This window comes from Myotis myotis, unplaced genomic scaffold, assembly GCF_014108235.1.
Source record: "Myotis myotis isolate mMyoMyo1 unplaced genomic scaffold, mMyoMyo1.p scaffold_m19_p_2, whole genome shotgun sequence".
NCBI lineage: Eukaryota > Metazoa > Chordata > Mammalia > Chiroptera > Vespertilionidae > Myotis > Myotis myotis.
In genome coordinates, this window is record NW_023416324.1 from 143382225 (window position 1) to 143402996 (window position 20772).

The 20772-nt window shown below is 39.3% G+C and overlaps 1 protein-coding gene across 7 annotated transcripts in view; it reads right to left on the reverse strand.

Annotated features, from left to right (window-relative positions):
• The window catches only part of CBLB (Cbl proto-oncogene B), a 251550-nt gene that overhangs the window by 136937 nt on the left and 93841 nt on the right, over nucleotides 1–20772 (reverse strand). The gene's annotated exons all lie outside the window — the stretch shown is intronic.

Sequence of the window (20772 nt, forward strand, 5' to 3'; positions counted from 1 at the left end):
GGCACAAACTTTGGTTTCAGGCTTCTCCCTGGCCCGGGCCCTGGTTGGGGATCATGCAGGCGGCAACCAATCGATGTCTTTCTCTCACATTGATATTTCTCTCTGTCTTTCTCTCTCTTCCACTCTCGCTAAAAATCAATGGAAAAATATCCTTGGGAGAGGATTAAAAAATGCACACAAGAAATGGGGAGCCAAAATGAATTAAAATGGTTTGGAATCAAGGGAAATGGAGATACTGTCTCTATCCTAATGTCCAGGTTAAGTTCTGGAGATTTTGACATGATTTAAGACATAATATAAAGTATGACTCATATTTCAAAATAATATTATCATCTGCACTCTTTCCTACCATTTCATAAGCTTAAACCTTAATAATATTAATCATTTTTTAATCCTCAGCCAAGGATATGTATGTTGTTGTTTTTTTAATTGATTTTAGAGGGGGGGAGAGAAAGAGAGAAAGAGAGAGAGAGAGAGAGAGAGAGAGAGAGAGAGAGAGAGAGAGAGAGAGAGAGAGAGAGAGAGAGAGAGAGAGAGATGAGAGAGATGAGAGAGAAACATCCATCGGTTGCCTCTGGTATGCACCCAGAGATCAAACCCACAACCTGGGTGTGTGCTATGACTGGGAGTCAAACCTACAACCTTATGGTACACAGGACAACAATCCATCCAGCCAGAGTGTATGTAAATTATAATTTTTGAAGTGACCTTGTTTCTTTATATTCCTGTTTATGCATTCAATAGATAAATATACAACATTTCCATTTTGAAGCTTCAGCTGCATTTGTGTGCCTGTTGAGGGGTCTGAAGGGTAGGAGTTGGGGGTACAATAATTATTTCAGGACTAAAAGTAAATACAGAGGAAAATTAACAGAGAAAGCTATCAAATCTGGAATGTATATAAAATCCTACAATCTTTCAACAAAACCTTGACACTGAAAGTTCTGGTTCTTTTTTCTCTTTTTTACTTATGTGTCTGTATTTAATGACTCTCAAATAACAAGCAAAAATAAACATGTTAGGTACCAACGAGATTATATAATATACACCTGTCAATAAAGTCAATGGGTATGACTCTTTCTAAATAGTTTATTACAAAAGAAATATGTAACTTTTTATGTGATATGAATACAGAATAAATGAAGGTACTTGTGATAAAAAGTGGAAAAAGAATGAAAAGCAAGCAATCAAGTATAAAGTAATCTACATCTCAATAAATTCATCTCTACTGGAAAACCAAAATGTCCCAATTTTCATAACCTTTATTAGCTATGAGAAAATTCATGGAAAAGAAGGGTCAGGACTTAGACCTTATTTTAGTGCTTGACTAGCAACAATAAACAATCTGCAAAATCATTATCATTATGCATAATGTTTCATCATTTGCTTAGATTCAGCCACATTTCCGTACAACTCTGACTAATTCAAATGTGAAACTTCTTCAATTAGTTGAATCTTTGATCTTCTCATTTATGTCAACACACCCTCATTTAGATGATTGTAGATATAAGAAATTCAGTCTTAGAAAATGAAAAGTAAACTGCTGAACTATATCAAAGGAAAGCACTGTGGCCAACACAAACTGCAACTGACTTTTGAAATCTGAGTTTAGGGAAAAGCATAAAGTCACTTTAGAAAATCTGCACCAAATTTATTTCTATAATTAGGCAAAGGGTTAATTTTCTACTGAAACTCCAACTGATATATACAGAAGAAAAAAGAAAAATCAAGATGGCTATAATTAGGGCAAACCAACTGTTTCATATTTTCTGAATTGGTTGTTCTCCATCCCCTTGTTTCTTTGTTCTTTAATCATATCCAAATGTTTTCCATTTATATTTGTTAAGATCTAAAGTCTGAAGCACAATGCCAATGATTACCCATTTTGGATATTTGACCCACTGGCTATGTAGACACTAAACTTTAAAACAGAAATAGAAACATTGTCTCTTTATAATTTACAGCCCTGAAGCTCTAGTAATCACTAGTATCTATATATCTAACCACTGTTTAATTATAAAACATGTGTAGTTTAATTTTCTTGTTCTGGCAAATGAGTTATCAAATCTTTATTTGACTTTTTGCATTCTAAGGCAATGAAAGTGAGTTTTGCCTTAGTCTTTAAAAACAACTTAAATTCAAGTTGTTAAACATACTGTACGTTAATGCAAGTGTTTCATGTTACCTTATTTTCCACATATAACAGACTATATTTATTTTCTTTATTTTTTAAATCTTTATTGTTGAAAGTATTACATATGTCCCCTTCCCCACCCATTGACCCCTTCTAACCCACACCAACACCTGCCCCAGGCCTTCAGCACCCTATTGTCTGTGTCCATGGAATATATATATATACTAGAGGCACGGTGCACAAAAATTTGTGCACTCGGGGGGAAGGGGGTGGTCCCTCAGCCTGGCCTGTGCCCTCTCGCAGTCTGGGACCCCTCGGGAGATAACGCCCTGCTGGCTGAGGCCTGCTCCCGGGTGGCAGAGGGCAGGCCCAATCCCTAGGTGCAGCCCCTGGTCGGGCTCAGAGCAGGGCCGACTGGGGAGTTGGGGTGCCGCCCTCTGTCATGCACAGAGCAGGGCAGATCGGGAGGTTGCGATGCCACCCTCAGTCACGCTCAGGGTAGGGCCGATTGGGGGGTTGGGGCACTGCCCCCTGTCACACTCAAGGCAGAGTCGATGGGGAGGTTGCGGCACCACCCGCTGTCACGCACAGAGCAGGGCCAATCAGGGGGTTGGGGCACTGCCCTGTCACGCACAGAGCAGGGCCTATCAGGGGGGTTGGGGCTCTGTACCCTGTCACTCACAGAGCAGGGCCAATCAGGGGGTTGGGGCACTGCCCCCTGTCACGCACAGAGCAGGGCCCATCAGAAGGGTTGGGGCTCCGTACCCTGTCACACACACAGCAGGGCCCATCAGGGGGTTGAGGAGCTCCCCCCTGTCACTCACAGAGTAGGGCCGATAGGGGAGTTGGGGCACTGGCCCCTGTCACACACAGAGCAGGGCAGATCAGGGGGTTGGGGCACCGCCCTCTATCACCCACAGAGCATGGCCGATCAGGGGGTTGGGGCACCGCCACTGTCACACACAGGGCAGGGCCGATGGGGAGGTTATGGCTTTACCCCATCACACCCAGAGCAGGGCCCGTGGGGAGCGGGGGGTTGGGCCCCGCCCTCTATCACCCACAGAGCAGGGCCGATCAGGGGGTTGGGGCACTGCACCCTGTCACACACAGAGCCGCAGGGTGATCAGGGGGTTGGGGAGCTCCCCTGTATCAGGCACAGAGCAGGGCTGATCAGGAGGTTGGGGCGCCTTCCCCTGTCACGAACAGAGCAGGGCGGATAGGGAGGTTGTGGCCCCGCCCCCTGTCACACACAGAGCCGAAGGGTGATCAGGGGGTTTGGGCACTGCCCCCTGTCACGCTGATCCCGGTGCTGGGAGGCCTTGCGGCTCCACTGATCCTGGTGCTGGGAGCCATATTACCCTTTTACTATATAGAATAGAGGCCTGGTGCACGGGTGTGTGCCGGCGGGTTTGCCCTGAAGGTTGTCCTGGATCAGGGTGTCCCCACTGGGTGCCTGGCCAGCCTGGGTGAGGGGATGATGGCTGTTTGCAGCTGGTCACATACCCTTCAGGGTGGGAGTCCCCACTGGGGTGCCTGGCCAGTCTGGGTGAGGGGCTGAGGTCTGAAGCTCCCAACTGCTCCTTTTATTCTTTTTTTTTTTTTTTATTCGGGGCCAGCTTTAGCTCTGGCTCCAGCTATGAGGCCTCTGCTGCTGAAAGCAGGTATCTGGTTTGTTTGGGTTCTATAATCGAAACAATGTATAACTCCAGCTCTGAGATCCCGGCTCGCTGAAAGCAGGTTTCTGGGGTTTTATTTAGCTTCTATATTTGTTACAATGTTTCAAACTGCAGGCTCAGAGGCCGGCAAGGCAGGTGCGGAACGTTGGTTTCCTCCGTCACTGAAGCAAGCAAGCCTCATGTTAGTTTCAAGCTGCCTGGCTGCCGGCCACCATCTTGGCTGGCAGTTAATTTGCATATCGCCCTGATTGGCCAATTGGAAGGGTAGGGGTCGTACGCTAATTACCATGTTTCTCTTTTATTAGATAGGATACACACACACACACACACACACACACACACAAGTGCTTTGGTGGATCTCTTCCCACCCACCCACCCTCCCCCACCTTCTCTCTGAGATTAGACAGTCTGTTCCAAGCTTCCATGTCTCTGAACCTATTTTGTTCATCAGCTTATTTTGTTCATTATATTCCACACATGAGTGAGATCATGAGATACTTGTGTTTCTCTGCCTAACTTATTTCGTTTAGCTGCTAAACTTTAGCATAATCCTCTCCAGGTCCCTCCATGCTAATTTTTAAATGCACATACATACCATAAATGTGTAAGTGACTATTTTGGAAATCCATTGTTGAAAAGAATGATTTACAGAGCTTGCAATCAACATCAAGATATGAAAAAAAAGACACACACAGATAATTCTACTATCTGATGTCATTTAAATTTATTACCAGGGCAAATAGGTTTTGTTTTTCATATAATTGTGTGGGTTTCTTTATGTTTGTTTACTATATTTTCTAGACATTATGTGTTTTAATTTTTTAGCCTTCTCTGAACACTGAAAGAGCTTTAAAAAAATAACTTCCTAAATAACTTCCTAATTCAAAAGTAAATGCCAAGAATACAGTCATCTATAACCATGATTACAGTGGAAAGAGGGCAACAACTATACATCTTCTTCGTAGCTGAAATGTTTTTTCCTATTATAAAACTTTCCCATATTTGTCCAATTCTCCCTAAGCTCATTTGATTACATCTCATCATAAGACCAACAATAATGACTGCTTAATAAAGATTTAATGCTTACTAATTAAGAATGTTTCCATCACTAAAACTCCCTACCCCAAAACAATGAAAATATAAAATTATGTCTACAAAGACTCAATAATCTTATAATTATAAATGTAATTAATTTTACAAGAAATTTTGCAATACTCGTTCACTTTAATGTAAGAGCTACTTTATTTTGACTAATTACTAACACATTTCCCATTAACCATCACAAGTCCTTTTTTAAAATTTTGTTTTGTGTGAGATCTTGTTATTAAGAAATAATTATGAAATAAAAGTATTTTGATATACCAGGTAGTCTAAAGTAGCTTCTGGATTTCAATACTGGGTAAATCAGTAAAGATGTTAATATTAGAGGAGCCATGAAGAAAAGTAAGGGAGGAAAAGAGAAGAAAACAGAGATGGAGAAGAGAAGAAGGAAAGCTAGCTACATTAATATATATATACACACATACACAATGTATAAGCAATGTCAAGAATATCATCTAAGGAGCAAAGTACCTCTTTTATCCTACACTCAATCACTTAACACTGTATTTCTTTAAAATGGTATAAATCAATTTCTCCAAAAGTCAAGTTATTACTGCACAGAATGCAAGGCTGAGCCAGAGTGAATTAACACAATTGAAATGATGATGCTGCACTATTCATGAATAAGCACTGAAGCTTATGGTGGCTACAGCCAACATCATTCGGAGACTCGGGGTGCACAGGTTTTGATGAAGAATGATACAATCCCACCATTAATAAAGGTATAACATATTCTGGAGCAAAAAGGCATGAGTAGATGATTATTATACAACTAGAGGCCCGGTGAATGAAATTCTGCATTGGGGGGGGTCCCCTCAGCCCAGCCTGCACCCTCTCCAATCCGGGACCCCTTGGGGGATGTCCTAAACTGGCAGTCTGACATCCCTCTCACAATCCGGGACTGCTGGCTCCTAACTGCTCATCTGCCTGCCTGCCTGATTGCCCCTAACTGAGCCCCCTGCCAGCCTGATCACCCCTAACTGCCTCTGCCTGCCAGCCTGATCACCCTTAACTGCTGCCCTCTGCTGGCCTGGTTGCCCCCAACTGCCCCTCCACCAGCCTGGTCACCCCCAATTACCCCCCCTGCAGGCCTGATTGCCCCCCAACTGCCCCCCTGCTGGCCTGGTTTCCCCCAATTGCCTCCCCGCAGCCCGTTGGCCCCCAACTGCCCCCTGCCAGCCTGGTCGCCCCCAACTTCCCACCCGCTGGCCTGGTAGCCCCAACTGCTCCCCCTACCGGCCTGGTCGCCCCACACAGCCTGCTGTTCAGTTGTCCATCCAGTTGTTTTGGTCATGATGGCCCCTGGCTTTTTGTATATTAGGATATGGTGGGGGCAATACAACATCTATAGCCATCTCGATGTAATAAATTAAATCTTAAAAATACAAAATAAATCAAGATTTAATTAGCAGCCTCCACTAAAATATGGGGGAGGGGGCACAAAAAGAACGTAGTCTAATTAGATTGCATGTAAATTTTGCATTTTCTTTTTTTTGAAAAAAAACTGTGTCATAAATCAAAGAAAAATAAAAAGCTTTACATGCTTAATTAGTGGAACAGTTTAAATGACATTTTATGTTAGTGAGGTCCAGAGTTTATGAGAATGTACTGCTTTGGGGGAAAAACAGGAGAGGACCATTTTTTAATTAAAAACTATTAATAATTCAATTCTCACATTTAAAAGCTAAAGCATGTTCTTTCTAATCTTTATAAGGTAAAACAAAATCAACATACAAAAAGAGGCAAGACATAAAAATATAAACAGTGGCACTTAAAATAAGACTCACATCTAGTTAAAGAGCAATTTCCATTCACAGAATTTCTGATGTAGCGGCCTCCAGGATAGGTAAATAGAGTTACTTCAAACAGTTATTTTTATCTTGTGAATATTATACTTCCTAAGAATTTGAGCAGACTCTTAGGAATAGACTATGATTAAGATGGATCCTGAGAGTTTTAAATAAAAGTGGATCTTACCCATTCCTTTGCTCAGATGCTTTTAAGTTTTCAGTACTTCGAAGGGGAGAATGAAGCACATTTTAAAAGTCCAAATGCCAATGAAGACTGAGAATCTCCCCAAGTTATCAGAGAATTCAGGAGTGCGCCCAGGAAAGATCTACCCCAAGACTCAGGCAGAGGGCAATTTTCAATCTGCTCCATGCCACTTCATAGAAACGGAATGGCTCACTTAAAAAGGAATTTAGCAAAATATGTCATTCAAAAAACTTCACTAAAATAGGTAACCAATGAAGGATTTTTTTTATTTTGTTAAAGAAAACATAATAATACACCACTAACATGGCTAGGGAGACAAAGCCCCGAAAGTGTGGCTGGGAAAGATGAGCTGGGAGCTCCCTATAGTATACTCTTGAACAAGAGCAAGAGGGTACCCCTCAAAATACGGATGCTGCCCCTAGGGTAAATACATTTGCTTTCTATAATAAATAATTTTAAATAGACAACTTACAAATGCCTTATTTAAACATAACTCAACCAGGAAATATACCCATGATGTTCAATTGTAATACCCTATGACACATTCCAGGAGATAGTCAAAAGATAATTATGCTTAATTTACTAACTATCCTATATTAAAGAGTTTGGTTCAAAAGTCTGATAGTATTGGGTTCACTCCCTTCTTCTCCTGGTAGTCCTGAATAAGTTACATAACCTCTGTCTGAATCTGTTTCCTCATCTCTAAAAATTTTCAATTAAATTTATTTCTTTGTTGTGAGAAATAAGTAAGACATGTAGGCAAAGCCTACCACATTTACTTTTTAAAACTCTTAAAAAATCAGTTAATTACTATAATTATTAATTACCTACCCCTTCTATTTAAAAGTATAAATATTCGTCATAGCAGTCTTTCTTCTTTCTCCTATATAATACTGATAGCCATCTTAATAAGGCAAAATCATAACTCTTGCCTTATGATCCAATTGCTATGTGGCCTTTGATAATTCCACAGTAAACAATGGGCAAGTATTTGATTCATCCATTTAGTCATTTATTCTGCAAATCTTGATTGCTATATAGCTTGATCTCGATACAGATGATACAATCCTACTTTTAATGAATTTAAGGGGCTGAGAGATCTCCCAGGGTATAGGTAATTGTGAAAGTAAAGCTGAGATAGAACCAGAACAAAGGTAGTAAGCCATGAGAGCACTGTGTAATTTCTGGTGTGGAGTATTTCTGACCAGAATGTGGCCCTGATATGGGAAGGGAGAGTGAATGTGAATTAGGCTAGCAATTAGATATCGTTAAATGAAGCCATGTGGATTTTAAAATCTATGATTATAACAGCAGTTTACAGGAAGAAAAGGACTACGTACAGCAAACCATATCTCAATATATTCAATAAAGCTTCCCAAATATTTTTTAAAATAAGTTATTTCAACTTTGTGGGAATGTCAAAGTAGGGTTAACAACATCCCTTTGATGATTTCAGCAAACAATTTTATATGGAAAATTTATTATGAGAACCTACTACACTATAATATGATCGCTGGTACTTTCATCTGCTTTAAAAGCTTAACAATATCTACTTCAATAAAGAAAATTATTTTGTCTTGGGTATTAGAGGTCTTTTGATTAAACCAAATCTGTAACAAGTATCCCTTTGTAAAATAAATCTTAAAAATATAGACTAGTCTATTACTTGAAAGAGAAAAGGAAAAAAAAAAACTACTTCTACATTTCTTTTAAGATAAAATACAAGTTCTGTGAACTAAGCAGAAAGTCACTGTTGCTGTGAGATTCATATAGAAGCAACCAGAAGATAGAACTCTGTTCTCTTTTTTTTTTTCTATTCCTTTTGAAACATTATAAGTTCAAACTATATTTTTATAGCCGGGGGTAACTTGACAGAAGTGGAGTCTCACCAACAAACAAAACAAACTTGCCCTTGAAACAACATTATTTCAAAAACTAGACTGATTTTTTTTTCTTTGCAATTCCTAATGGGCCACCATTTAATTTTGTTTCATATCTGACACTTCAGAGATGGCTTTTGTTAGTGTTACTTTACAGAATATAGTTAAAAATTCTCCTAAAATAAACTAGCAGCCGGATGTATGAAATTCGTGCAAGGGGCTTGGCCCTCGCAGCTGCAGTGGCTTGCCTCGGCCCTCACAGCCCCAGCTTCATCTGGAAGGTTATCCGGAAGGACATCAGGAAGGTCGTTCAGCTGTCAGGTCTAATTAGCATATTAACGCTTTTATTATTATAGATATTTTCTTCAATTATTTCTACCTTCCATGGACCAAAGCTACCTTTCCTGGACTTCTCACACCACTTTTCTGTGCTCCCCTCAAGCTATATGAATGGTCTGCATTTCCTGATCCATACCTTGGGTTGATCCACCTCTTTCTCTTCTCTGATACAAAGTTTTATGCCTCAGCCTGCTTAACTGTTATCTGCACCAGTTTTATGTCAAAGTACTCCCATGGTATTTTCTCCATACACTCCCAGAGATGTGATCTACCAGGCTCTTAAATGCCACACCACTGCTGCCACTTCACCTTACCTTCCATAGCACAAAGTTTTCTCTGAAGAGCATCACGGTTATCTTATACCCATATTGCATTTATTTTCCATCAGAGCATAAGTATTTGCTGGAGAAGAAAATGTCTTGTTTTACCTAGAACAATTTCTCACACATAATAGCCAACTAATGTTAATTTCAAGAACTATGAAAATATTTAAAGAACTATAAATAAGAAAGGACTTCCTGACCCCAAAACAGTGCTAACAAACACATAGATAGGAAGAGTATATAAAAACAGTCCACAGAAACCACATGCAGAGTAAGGCATCAACTTGCTAAAACCATGATGAAAAGTAATTTTAACAAAAGCTGTTTAAGTAGAAAATTAAAAACTGGGGTTTGATCTAAATTACAAAAAAAAAAAATCTTTGTTGAGTGAGTTCTGAGATCTTTTCTTTCCCCTTTTTGTAAATTTTCTCCGTGAGTGGCAAAATAAAGTACCAGCAAGCTAAAGGAAATTAATGCTGTGTTCCCCCTTAGTGGTTTCCAGAAACTCAAGTAAAGTGAACAAATGTGTCATACATCCCGAGGCAGTATAACATAGTTTCCCATCACACTATCTGTTCCCTGACAGTTACTTCCTCTTTGTGGCTTTGGAAATTTTCCTTATGGATACCTTTGTCCTACTTCAACCCAGCTCTCTCGGAGTAGATGAAGTGAAAGACAAGTGAACCACAAGGGGGGGGACAAGAAGGCTCATCTCCCTGGTGCTCATGTTGTGTGTTACTAACTGAAGAAAACTAAAGTCATGAGACTTATTCCATTCCCCAGAAATTAAAATTATCTTTATTTATACGATTGGAGCAAATATAAAAATAAAAGCAAACACAATTCTGCCAAGCACTTCTCATTGATGTTTGGTATAATCTGATATGAATGCCATATCATAATGCAGCATTCTCTACCGGTGGATTGCGACCCCTTTGGGGGTCGAACGACCCTTTCACAGGGGTCGCCTAAGACCATCGGAAAACACATATATAATTACATATTGTTTTTGTGATTAATCACTATGCTTTAATTATGTTCAATTTGTAACAATGAAATTGGGGTCACCACAACATGAGGAACTGTATTAAAGGGTCACGGCATTAGGAAGGTTGAGAACCACTGTCATAATGTTTTGTGCATGTGCGCATGTACACATGCATGCATCATAAAAGTGTAAAGTGACATAACAAATAGTATGCCAGTCTTAGCCCTATAAAAAAGCTTACTATTACATTATAGTAAGTAGAAAAATATATAGAATATACCAAAAACAAGAGAAAGAAAACCATAGTAATCTTTACTACTACATTATAAAAATTTTTCTTCATTTTTTCTTTAACTTTTACTACTTTCAATAAGAAACAAAAATGTCATTAAAAGTCATTGTATTGCTTTTCTCAGCAGGCAAATCTACAATGTGATTTTAGGATAGTGAATAGATTTCCAGACACCACTACCCACAACCCTCTAACAGGCCCCACTGATACCACGTTGCTTTTGCTTTCAAGTTGAAAAGGCATCTCTGATGCAGTCTCCCAACCCACCTACTTGACCACTAATCCCCAATGTTCTAAAAAGTATTAGCCCTTCCCCCATAGTACATTCACCAATGGTGCACTAATATTTTTCCAAATCCTTCCCTAAAAGAAGGACTCAATCATAATTTCACATTTTTAGAATATAAAGCAGGGAATACAAAGGTAAAAAAGTCTAAGAACTTCTCCAATAAAATGAGGAGTCTAATTCTAATTAAAGACTGTATCTCCTATAAAATATGACTCCAGTTGAATTATTTTAGAAAATCCTTGATGGTTATATAGATAAATTAGCATATCACATGTATTCCTTATCAGAGAATGGCATAAAATAAATTTATAGTCACACATGACCTGAGGATTCAATTGCCCACATTTCTTCTTCAGCTTACCAGATATATGATATGTATGTATGATAATGGTTCAAAGGAAAAGAGTAATTTAGATGTCTACAGTTCCACAGAGGAATGCTATTTTTTAACAGTAAGACCATATTAGGATTTTTTTTTCTTCAAAATGAAAAAACAAAAAGGTAAAGCAATCATAGAAAATCATGGCTGTAATAATTTAACAGTTTTACAGTAAAATTTTCTTGGACAACTATAAAATTCTTAAACTTTATGAATATAGCAACAAATACTGAGATAGCTATACTTAGGTCTAGAACCCCATGCTACCATTGCCAAAAAGAAAAATATTTCTTTTTAAAAAAATATTTATTGTTGAAAGTATTACATATGTCCCTTTTTTCCTCATTGACTCCTTCTAGTCTGCCTCCACTACCTGTCCCAGGCCTTCACCATACTATTGTCTGTGTACATGGATTATGCATATATGCATATATGTTTTTTGGTTGATCTCTTTCTATCCACCCACCTCCTCCTTCCCGCTGAGATTAGACAGTCTATTCCATGCTTCTATGTCTCTGGATTTATTAACAACAAATATATCTTTTAAAAATAGGCCTAAGATTTTCTTAACTGGCAAAAGTTAAACTGGATGTAACTTATTCTGTATCTGAGTGGTACTTATAAGATCTTCTAGAAAACTGGTTCCCACATTTCCAACTATAAGCCTCATTAAGGAAATTCTGGAATATAGTGGAAGAAAACATGGCAATGGTAGCATGGGGTTCTAGACCTAAGTATAGCTATCTCAGTATTACATAATATGAAAATGAGCTGGAAGCTTCTCTTATCAGTTTGTCCTCTATAAAGTGAGGTTATTGTGTACCTAAGTTCTGAGGTCCCATATCATTCGGAAGGGCTCTCATCACTTTTATTCCAGCCAGCAGAAGGTGACTAGATAACTCTGGCACTTCAGAGTCCATATGCTTTGAGCAAAACTTGTGAATCCATTTCCCAACCTGCAACTAATACATGAGTACAATAGGGAGTGTTACATTTTCAGTTTTCAGACGTTCCTCAATATACTTTAGTCAGAGGCTGCAGAAATCCTGAAGTCAAAGACAAAAATCTACCATAAAAATTTGGAAATTATACCAAATATAAAAACTTATTAGTATATTTGGAAGCCTTGATTTTTATTTTGTTGTTTGCCATAAAAAGCATATGTATTATTTTCTTTTTTCAACAAAGAAAAATCCTTGAATAACATTGGCTCTCAAAACAAAGAAAACCACAAAGCAGCAGAAATAACAAAAATAAATAAATAAAAGGCAATTTAAGAGCTCTGTGTTTCATGTTAATGAATAGTAAATACCAGAACACTGAAACCATATAAAAATGTGGACTACCAGAACAGAGTATCCCCACTGGGAAACTTATAGTTTAGAAAGTCAGTTTTATTTACTTGTTCTTGGTAAGGAAATATGCTAATACATGTAGTAGGCACAGAATAATCAGGTCTAAAAATTTTACTAGTAACTTTCATTGCAACCAAGAATTTAAAAATATCCAAATTTAGGGAGACTGTTATGTTTACCATGATGGCTGATCAATACTATGAATCAAATCCCTTAACTATTTCAGTTGGATTGCAAATGGAATAACCCCCACATCAGTAAAACCAGCCTCCCTCCAATACTGGCTCTGAAGTAGAAAGACTAATATATCTAATTGGCCTAAACCCTGAAGGCTGCAAATCACTACAGAGAAAAGCCCCCCAGCTCTAGAGTCAAACTTATCTAAACTAGAGCTTAAACCAATTAGAAACTGAATAACCTTGAGTATTAAGCTAACCTTGAGTATTAAGCTAACCTTGAGTATTAAGCTAAGCCTCAGTTTCCTCCTCTTGAAAGTATGAATTATAACAGTACATAGTTCAGAGGATTTGTGGAGGATTACAGATGGCCAAAATGTTTTCTGCTCTTCCCATCATGGAGTGGAGTCTATTTCCTTCCCCCTTGTACCTGGGCTAGGCTGTGCCTTGCTTTGATCAATAGAATATGGTAGAAATGACATGGTATAAATTCTGAAGTTGATCTTACGATATCTGCAGTTTCTGCCTTTAAATCTTGGAAAACACCTTGGAATTTAAACACCATGCTGTGAGGAAAACCAAATAGTCATGCAAGAAAGGACCTAGTGAGTTCCCAGCTGCAAGGCAGCAACAAATGCGAGGCATATGAATGAGGCCACTGGACCCTCCAGCTGAACCTGAACCCCAGCCAACACCACATAAAGTAGAAGCTGCTCTCAAACAAGAGAGGTTCTCACAAGAAATCTGAACTATACTAATTGGAAATCAGCCTATTACTACAGTGAATTCCCAAACCATATTTATTTAGATGGCCAAACAATGAACTGAACTGTGAAAACATCATTAGGTTAATCCACTGATTTATACTGACATCAGACTTAATTTCCACAAGTCTTAAATGCTTAAAGGTAGAAACCCCCTTAATATCATATGTATGTGAAGTGTAAGCAAATACCTGGGATGTTTATAGACTTTATAGCAATCCTTTGAGCTGCCATTTAAATCACATGTGTTCTGAAAATGATTTAACATAACCAGATTTGACATATGTCTAGATAAGAAATCATCCTGAATGTTGGCTTGTCTACTTCTATTCACTGGGGTCTCTGTTTAAAAGTCAGACACTATTAATAATTCCTTACTTATCAACACTGAAGCATACATACTGATTTTTAATCATAATTCCTATAGCCCCCAGCTGTACCTAAAACATTACTATAATAATCAGGAGAATACATTTTAAAATACTGCTGAAGAGATCATTGTACCTGTCTACTCCTGTAAATGCATTTAAGTGAAATGGTTATTCAACAGATGTATTGCTACACCCAAGACTTGTAGGATTTAATTTATACATTAAGCACAAGAATCAATCATTATTCCTCTTCTGGAGATACCCATCATTTAAACTTAATAAAAATAAGAAAACCCAAATATTTAAAAAGAAGAAGCTGTTTTGATATTCAGTTACCTTAGAATAAAGAAGGATAATGTAATCCTATATAATAAAAGCTAATATGCAAATCATCCGAATGGTGGAATGACCCGTCGCTATGAGGCTCACTGACCAAGAGGGGGCAGATGCTCAATGCAAGAGTTGCCAACTGGTGGTCAATGCGCTCCCACAGGGGGAGTGCCACTCAGCCATAAGCCGGGCTCATAGCTGGCGAGTGTAGCTGCAGTGGCAGGAGCCTCTCCCACCTCTGCTGCAGCACTAAGGGTATCCAACTAAAGGCTTAGGCCTGCAGGTAGGGGGCCTAAGCCATTAGTCGGACATCCCCCAGGGGCTCCCAGACTGTGAGAGGGCTCAGGCTGGGCTGAGTGTACCGGGCTTCTAGTAACTTATAAAAATTTTATTTCTGGCTTAACTATTTCCTGTTAAGTCAAGTATTAAAAGAATTAAATATTAACGAGAACTAATATTTACTTGTAGTAATCTGCAAAGATCAGGCTGTAAAAGCAGCACCAGTTAATCTTTTCCTTCTCTGACATATCTTACCTCATGATGCAGCTCACTGCTTCTCTAAAAGTCTAGCTTGTTTGCACAAACATCAGTTCTCCCTGTTTTTCAGAATGATTTTATGTGCATAGAAACTACATGGAATTCCAGTGACTTTAATAAAGTTGATTCACTCAACAAAGATTTTTTGAGGCTTTGCTCTGATCTGTCACTATTCTAGGCAATGGGGACAATAAGATGAAACCAGTTATGTCCCTGCCCTCTGGGAGTTTATATTCTGAATAATTACATATAAAAACACACAATTACAGCCCTGGCCAGTGTGGCTCAGTTAGTTAGAGCATTGTCCCATACACCAAAAGGTTGTGGGTTTGATTCCCAGTCAGGGCACATACCTTGGTAGCAGGTTCAATCCCTGATCAGGGCACGTATGGGAGGCAGCCAATCAATGTTTCTCTCTCACATTGATGTTTCTCTTTCTCTCTCTCTCTCTCTCTCTCTCTCTCTCTCTCTCTCTCTCTCTCTCTCTGTCCCCCCCCCTCCTTTCCTCTTCTCTCTAAAAAAATCAATAAACAAAAAAATAAAATAAATAAATGAATAAAAAAAATCAATAAACATATCCTCAGATAAGGATTTTTTTTAAAAAAACACACATAATTACAATGCAGTATCATTGTACAAGATGGGGCAAAAGTAGGTTTACAATTATTCATATAGAAAACAATACCATAATTAATAAACAACAATGCAAACATAAACTCTATGCTTCACATACTCACAACTGTAAACCTACCTTTTCCCCACCCTATGTAACTGAGGTACATTCAACATGCTTCAGGAATACAGGGGCTAAAAGGAAAAAGTGCTCAATTCTGAGCCACTTAAAAAGGCTGAGACAGTGGAAAGGCAGAAGAAAAGCAGCAAGCCTGTTAGACAAAGACATGTGGGTGTAGATCAGTCTGGCAACATAACAGGCTTCAGGGTCAGAAGTAATTTGTATCCAGAGGAGAGGCTGATAGGGTAGCAATACCACACTACAGATATGAAACTTGCTCCCTATGCAGCAGGCCTGCCCATTTGACTGGCACAGGCCCACCACCTACCAGGCTGCTCAAGGATATAGAGGTCTACATATCCAAACATGATTCCACAAGGCAGGACTGAACTAGGGGGAGGGGGGAGTTGAAAATGAAAACCACTTTCAATAAAATGTCTCACAAGATATAATTTAATAACTAGGACTTCTTAGATCTTGATCCAAATTCAAAAGCTTTTGTTGAAGTTTTCTCTGTTGTAAGATAGTAATTGAATTTTGAGGGTTTCTTCCCTATGCCCTTGATGGAATATAATGTAAATTTAACAAACTGAGAAAACAAGCAAAAGAAAGTAATGGCTCACAGAGAAGAATGCACCAGAAGCCTATGTCTTAGAAGCAGATGTTCTAGTTTGGCAGACTCTCGGCCCCTGGTGTATTACCATTCGAAACAGACTCAGAGATCACATTGCTGATGCACGACTGAAAGGATGTGTTTCCATTTCAAAATACCACAGTGATCCCCTCACTTCCAGAAATGATTCACCAGATAAATATTTAGTGTAGTAAAGAAATATATCCTTTTCCATGATCTAAAATAGGACACTCAATATGGCCAACTCCACATTATCAATAACCAATCAAATACCATGCCACAGGTGACATACTTGTAGATAACTCCCTAGATAGGAGGCTCTGCCAAAGCCCTCAAGAATAAGTCCTGTTTGATTCCACTGAATGCACTGCAATCTGTTCTTTAAAAATGGACTGTAGTTAAAAAATACATTTTTCCATTAAGTTTTATGGAGCCTGATGTATTTCCTGTGTCAAAATCTGCAACAAAAATCTGTTTCTCAGACATCTGTTTGGTGTAATGCACATGTGAATATGGTACTGCATGAGAGGTCTGCAAATAGCAATTTATATACCCTAGCATTTGGTTTCTGATCAGGAAGAATTTCCAGTATGTTGGTTGGTGGATTTAATTTGGGTTATATTAATATCTATTATTTATTACTGTTCATCCCATAATTCACCATATATATTTTTTCATTGTAAATAGCATTTTTATAGTCAAGTATAAAGAAAAAAGATTAAACATGATTAAGAATGAATAAGAATATTTATCCTGTGGGCCTTAGATTTCAATTTGGTATTTAAGTTCTAGGGCAAGAACAAAAATAAATACCTACCAATTATACACAAAATTCAATCCTTAGATCAGCAGCCTAAGCATCACTTCACAGTTTGATAAACATGCAATATCTCAGGCTCCACCCCAGAACTACTGAATCATATTCTGCACTTTAATGCAGATTCATAGATTTAGGTGATTCATATAAAGGTTTAACTGCTGAAAAGCACTAGTTTTTCAGCAGAAACCTCAAAAGACCTTTTCTTTTTCATTGTTCTGCCTCTAAGTAAAATTGCATGTAAAGCAACCCCAAGATCTAAGGACCTATTTTAAGCCTTGTGAAAGATCCAACTCTACTGTCCCAGACCTCCCCAATGAGCTGGTCGGCAGCCAAGGTCATCACAGGGCTGGAATATCACTGTTTTAGAGTGATTTAGCTTCTATTGCAGGACAGACCTCAAACTACTGGTAGGGCTTTCATTTGTCAAGCCTCTTGCTCAATAACCCTAAAAGGACTCACCCCTAGTCCTTGGTGGCCCGTCCTGGGACAGTCTGTACTTTTCATTTGCAAATATTAATATCAGACTGATAATAACCTCATCACCACACCCCTAGTCGCCCCCACATCTCTATCCTTGGAGAACTTGTTTCTTCTGATTGGCTAATACATTGCCAGAGGTCAGACAGAGGGCCTGCTTCGTCCTACTACAAAAAATAGAAGACACACACATCACTAGTTCACTGTAAGTGTGACTCACCTATATGCCTAATTTGAGAAAGGAGCAAATTAGTTTCCTGTTCAATAATCTCCCTCAATCACTATTTTCCTTTGAGATTCATAATGCAAGCAAGCAATCCATCTGCCATGTTTGATTCGATTCTTAATAACAGCAAAGTGGGTGGCGAAGAGGGAGTGTGGAGAGAGGGAGGGAGAATAAGACCTGCCAGCTGAGAAATAAAAAATATCATCTCAAAATGCCACCAACATGCTTTTCCCACCTAAAACTGATTTTTCCGACTGCTATATATCTCCTTGTAACTTAATAATTAAAGAGCAATCAGGGCCTCCCAGACTATGCACCAGCATAAATATCCTTGGAAAATGTCAATCAAGCCCGGCTAACTAATTTTATCATGAGAACCTCTAATCAAAGAGAGAAAGATCTTGGCACAGCCTGTGATAGAGTGATGAACACAACAGCACAGGCTGGAACCAGGCCAGGGGTTGTCGAAGCTTGAAAGGAGCAGCTGCAGAATCCTGAGGGCGACGCTGCTCCATTCTGGCACCTGAGAGAAGGAAAGTGAAAGGCAGAAAGAGATTCTTGGCAGGGCATGTAAGCATGCCCAACACTGAGAGGCAGCTCAGAGTAATAAATCAAGGGTAAAATTAACTAAGAGGCTCTGAAGAGCAGTGATGCAGAGAAGCAAGCCTTTTCAATAAAAGAGGATTGATGAAGGAAGATGTTCTATAAACCACTGGTTTCCAGCTGCTTGGATTTAAAAGACCTTGAAATGCCTGACAACAACAAAAATAGGGGAAACTAACATAGGATTCATATTCATTTCACCAAAAGGGCATTAACACAAAACCAATCACTTGTTTGGCATTAAAAAATATTTTCACACCACAAGAATAACAGGGACATAATTTCAGGGGGGAAAAATGTATTCCTTTAAATTGAATAAATTTAAGTTCAGGAAAGACTCACTAAAATGTGTGCTATAACTTCCAGTTCCTGGTCACAGACAGGTCTGAGGAGTACCTGTCAGGAGCAGTTCAGAGAATCATGTAGAGTGTAAAAGTTTCACCTCCACGAACCTCTAACCACAGCTGAAGAACTGTGCAAGGACACACTATAAGCTTTGAAAAAGACATGAAGTAAAAAGTGTCAATAATGAATTGCATACGGTCTGTTAATAGAATTATTATTCACTTATGAAATATTAGCTCATTTTTTCCAACTCTGAAACTGACTTGTAATTACAGATCATACATGGTAAAAGTCCATGAGGAAAAAGAATGACTTTTAAAATATATCCAGCCAACACTAAAAATAACATGGAAGACAATGGTTCCCATAAACTTATATACTTAATTCAACTGAAATTTTAACACAACATGGAAAGATTTCTTTGGACATAAAATCCCAGGTTATCAAAGTATTTGGATAGTAAAATTTAGTGATATTAAATTCAAATATTCTCTGTTAAACTTCCTGACAATTATTACCATGTAAAGGAAGAGAAATCATTATTTTAACATGAATCTTAAGTAAATTAGCCTATTACTAACTCATGCTTCCTTACTGAAAAACCCAGTTAGGTTTCTGCATATCCCAATACTTCTCAATTAGTGTGAAAATAATATGATCAGACATTTATCTTACTAGGCAGTTTTGTTTCCCAAGTTAGCACTATCACAAAAGCATACTTAGGTAACATTATTTTAGGACACTTTAAAATCACAGAAATTTGGATGAAGGCACCTTAGAAATCATAATTATTTCTATCTTCTCATTTATAGAAGTGGAACAGCAAACTCAAAAAGGCTGTGATGGGCCCAATGTCACAGACTAATTAGGGGTCTTGACCTCCTACTTATACTGAAACTACACTTGCATTTGGTCGTCAATATAAACTGGCAATACCTTCTTGTGGGCTAACCAATTAATCAGCCATAACTCATGTTTAAATGACCAAAAAAATTAATAAAAATATCAAATAAACATATTAAAATATGATAAAGATACATGCATATATTCTACTAAACAGAATATAGGCACACCCAATGACACAGCGGTTTCACTCTTAGGTATATATAAATAGAAGTATAAGTATAAGTATAAGTATAAGTATAAGTATAAGTATAAGTATAAGTATAAGTATAAGTATAAATATAAATATAAATATAAATATAAATATAAATATAAATATAAATATAAATATACTAGAGGCCCGGTGCACAAAAATTTGTGCACTAGGGGGGGAAGGGGGGTCCCTCAGCCCGGCCTGTGCCCTCTCGCAGTCTGGGACCCCTCGGGAGATAATGACCTGCTGGCTTAGGCCTGCTCCCGGGGGGCAGAGGGCAGGCCCAATCCCTAGGTGCTGTCCCTGATTGGGCTCAGACCAGGGCCAATTGGGGAGTTGGGGCGCCGCCCACTGTCATGCACAGAGCAGGGCAGATCGGGAGGTTGTGATGCCACCCTCAGTCATGCTCAGGGTAGGGCCGATTGGGGGGTTCGGGCACCGCCCCATCACACTCAAGGCAGGGTCGATGGGGAGATTGCGGCGCCACCCCGTCACGCACAGAGCAGGGCCCGTTAGGGGGGTTGGGGCTCCATACCCTGTCACACACAGAGCAGGGCCCGTGGGGGGCGGGGGGTTGGGGCGCCACACCCTGTCACACACAGAGCCGCAGGGCGATCAGGGGATTGGGGAGCTCCCCCCTATCAGGCACAGAGCAGGGCTGATCAGGGGGTTGGGGCGCCTACCCCTGTCACAAACAGAGCAGGGCGGATAGGGAGGTTGTGGCCCCGCCCCCTGTCACACACTGAGCCACAGGGTGATCAGGGGGTTTTGGCGCTGCCCCCTGTCATGCTGATCCCGGTGCTGGGAGACCTCTCGGCTCCGCTGATCCCGGTGCTGGGAGGCATATTACCCTTTTACTATATAGGATAGAGGCCTGGTACATGGGTGGGGGCCGGCTGGTTTGCCTTG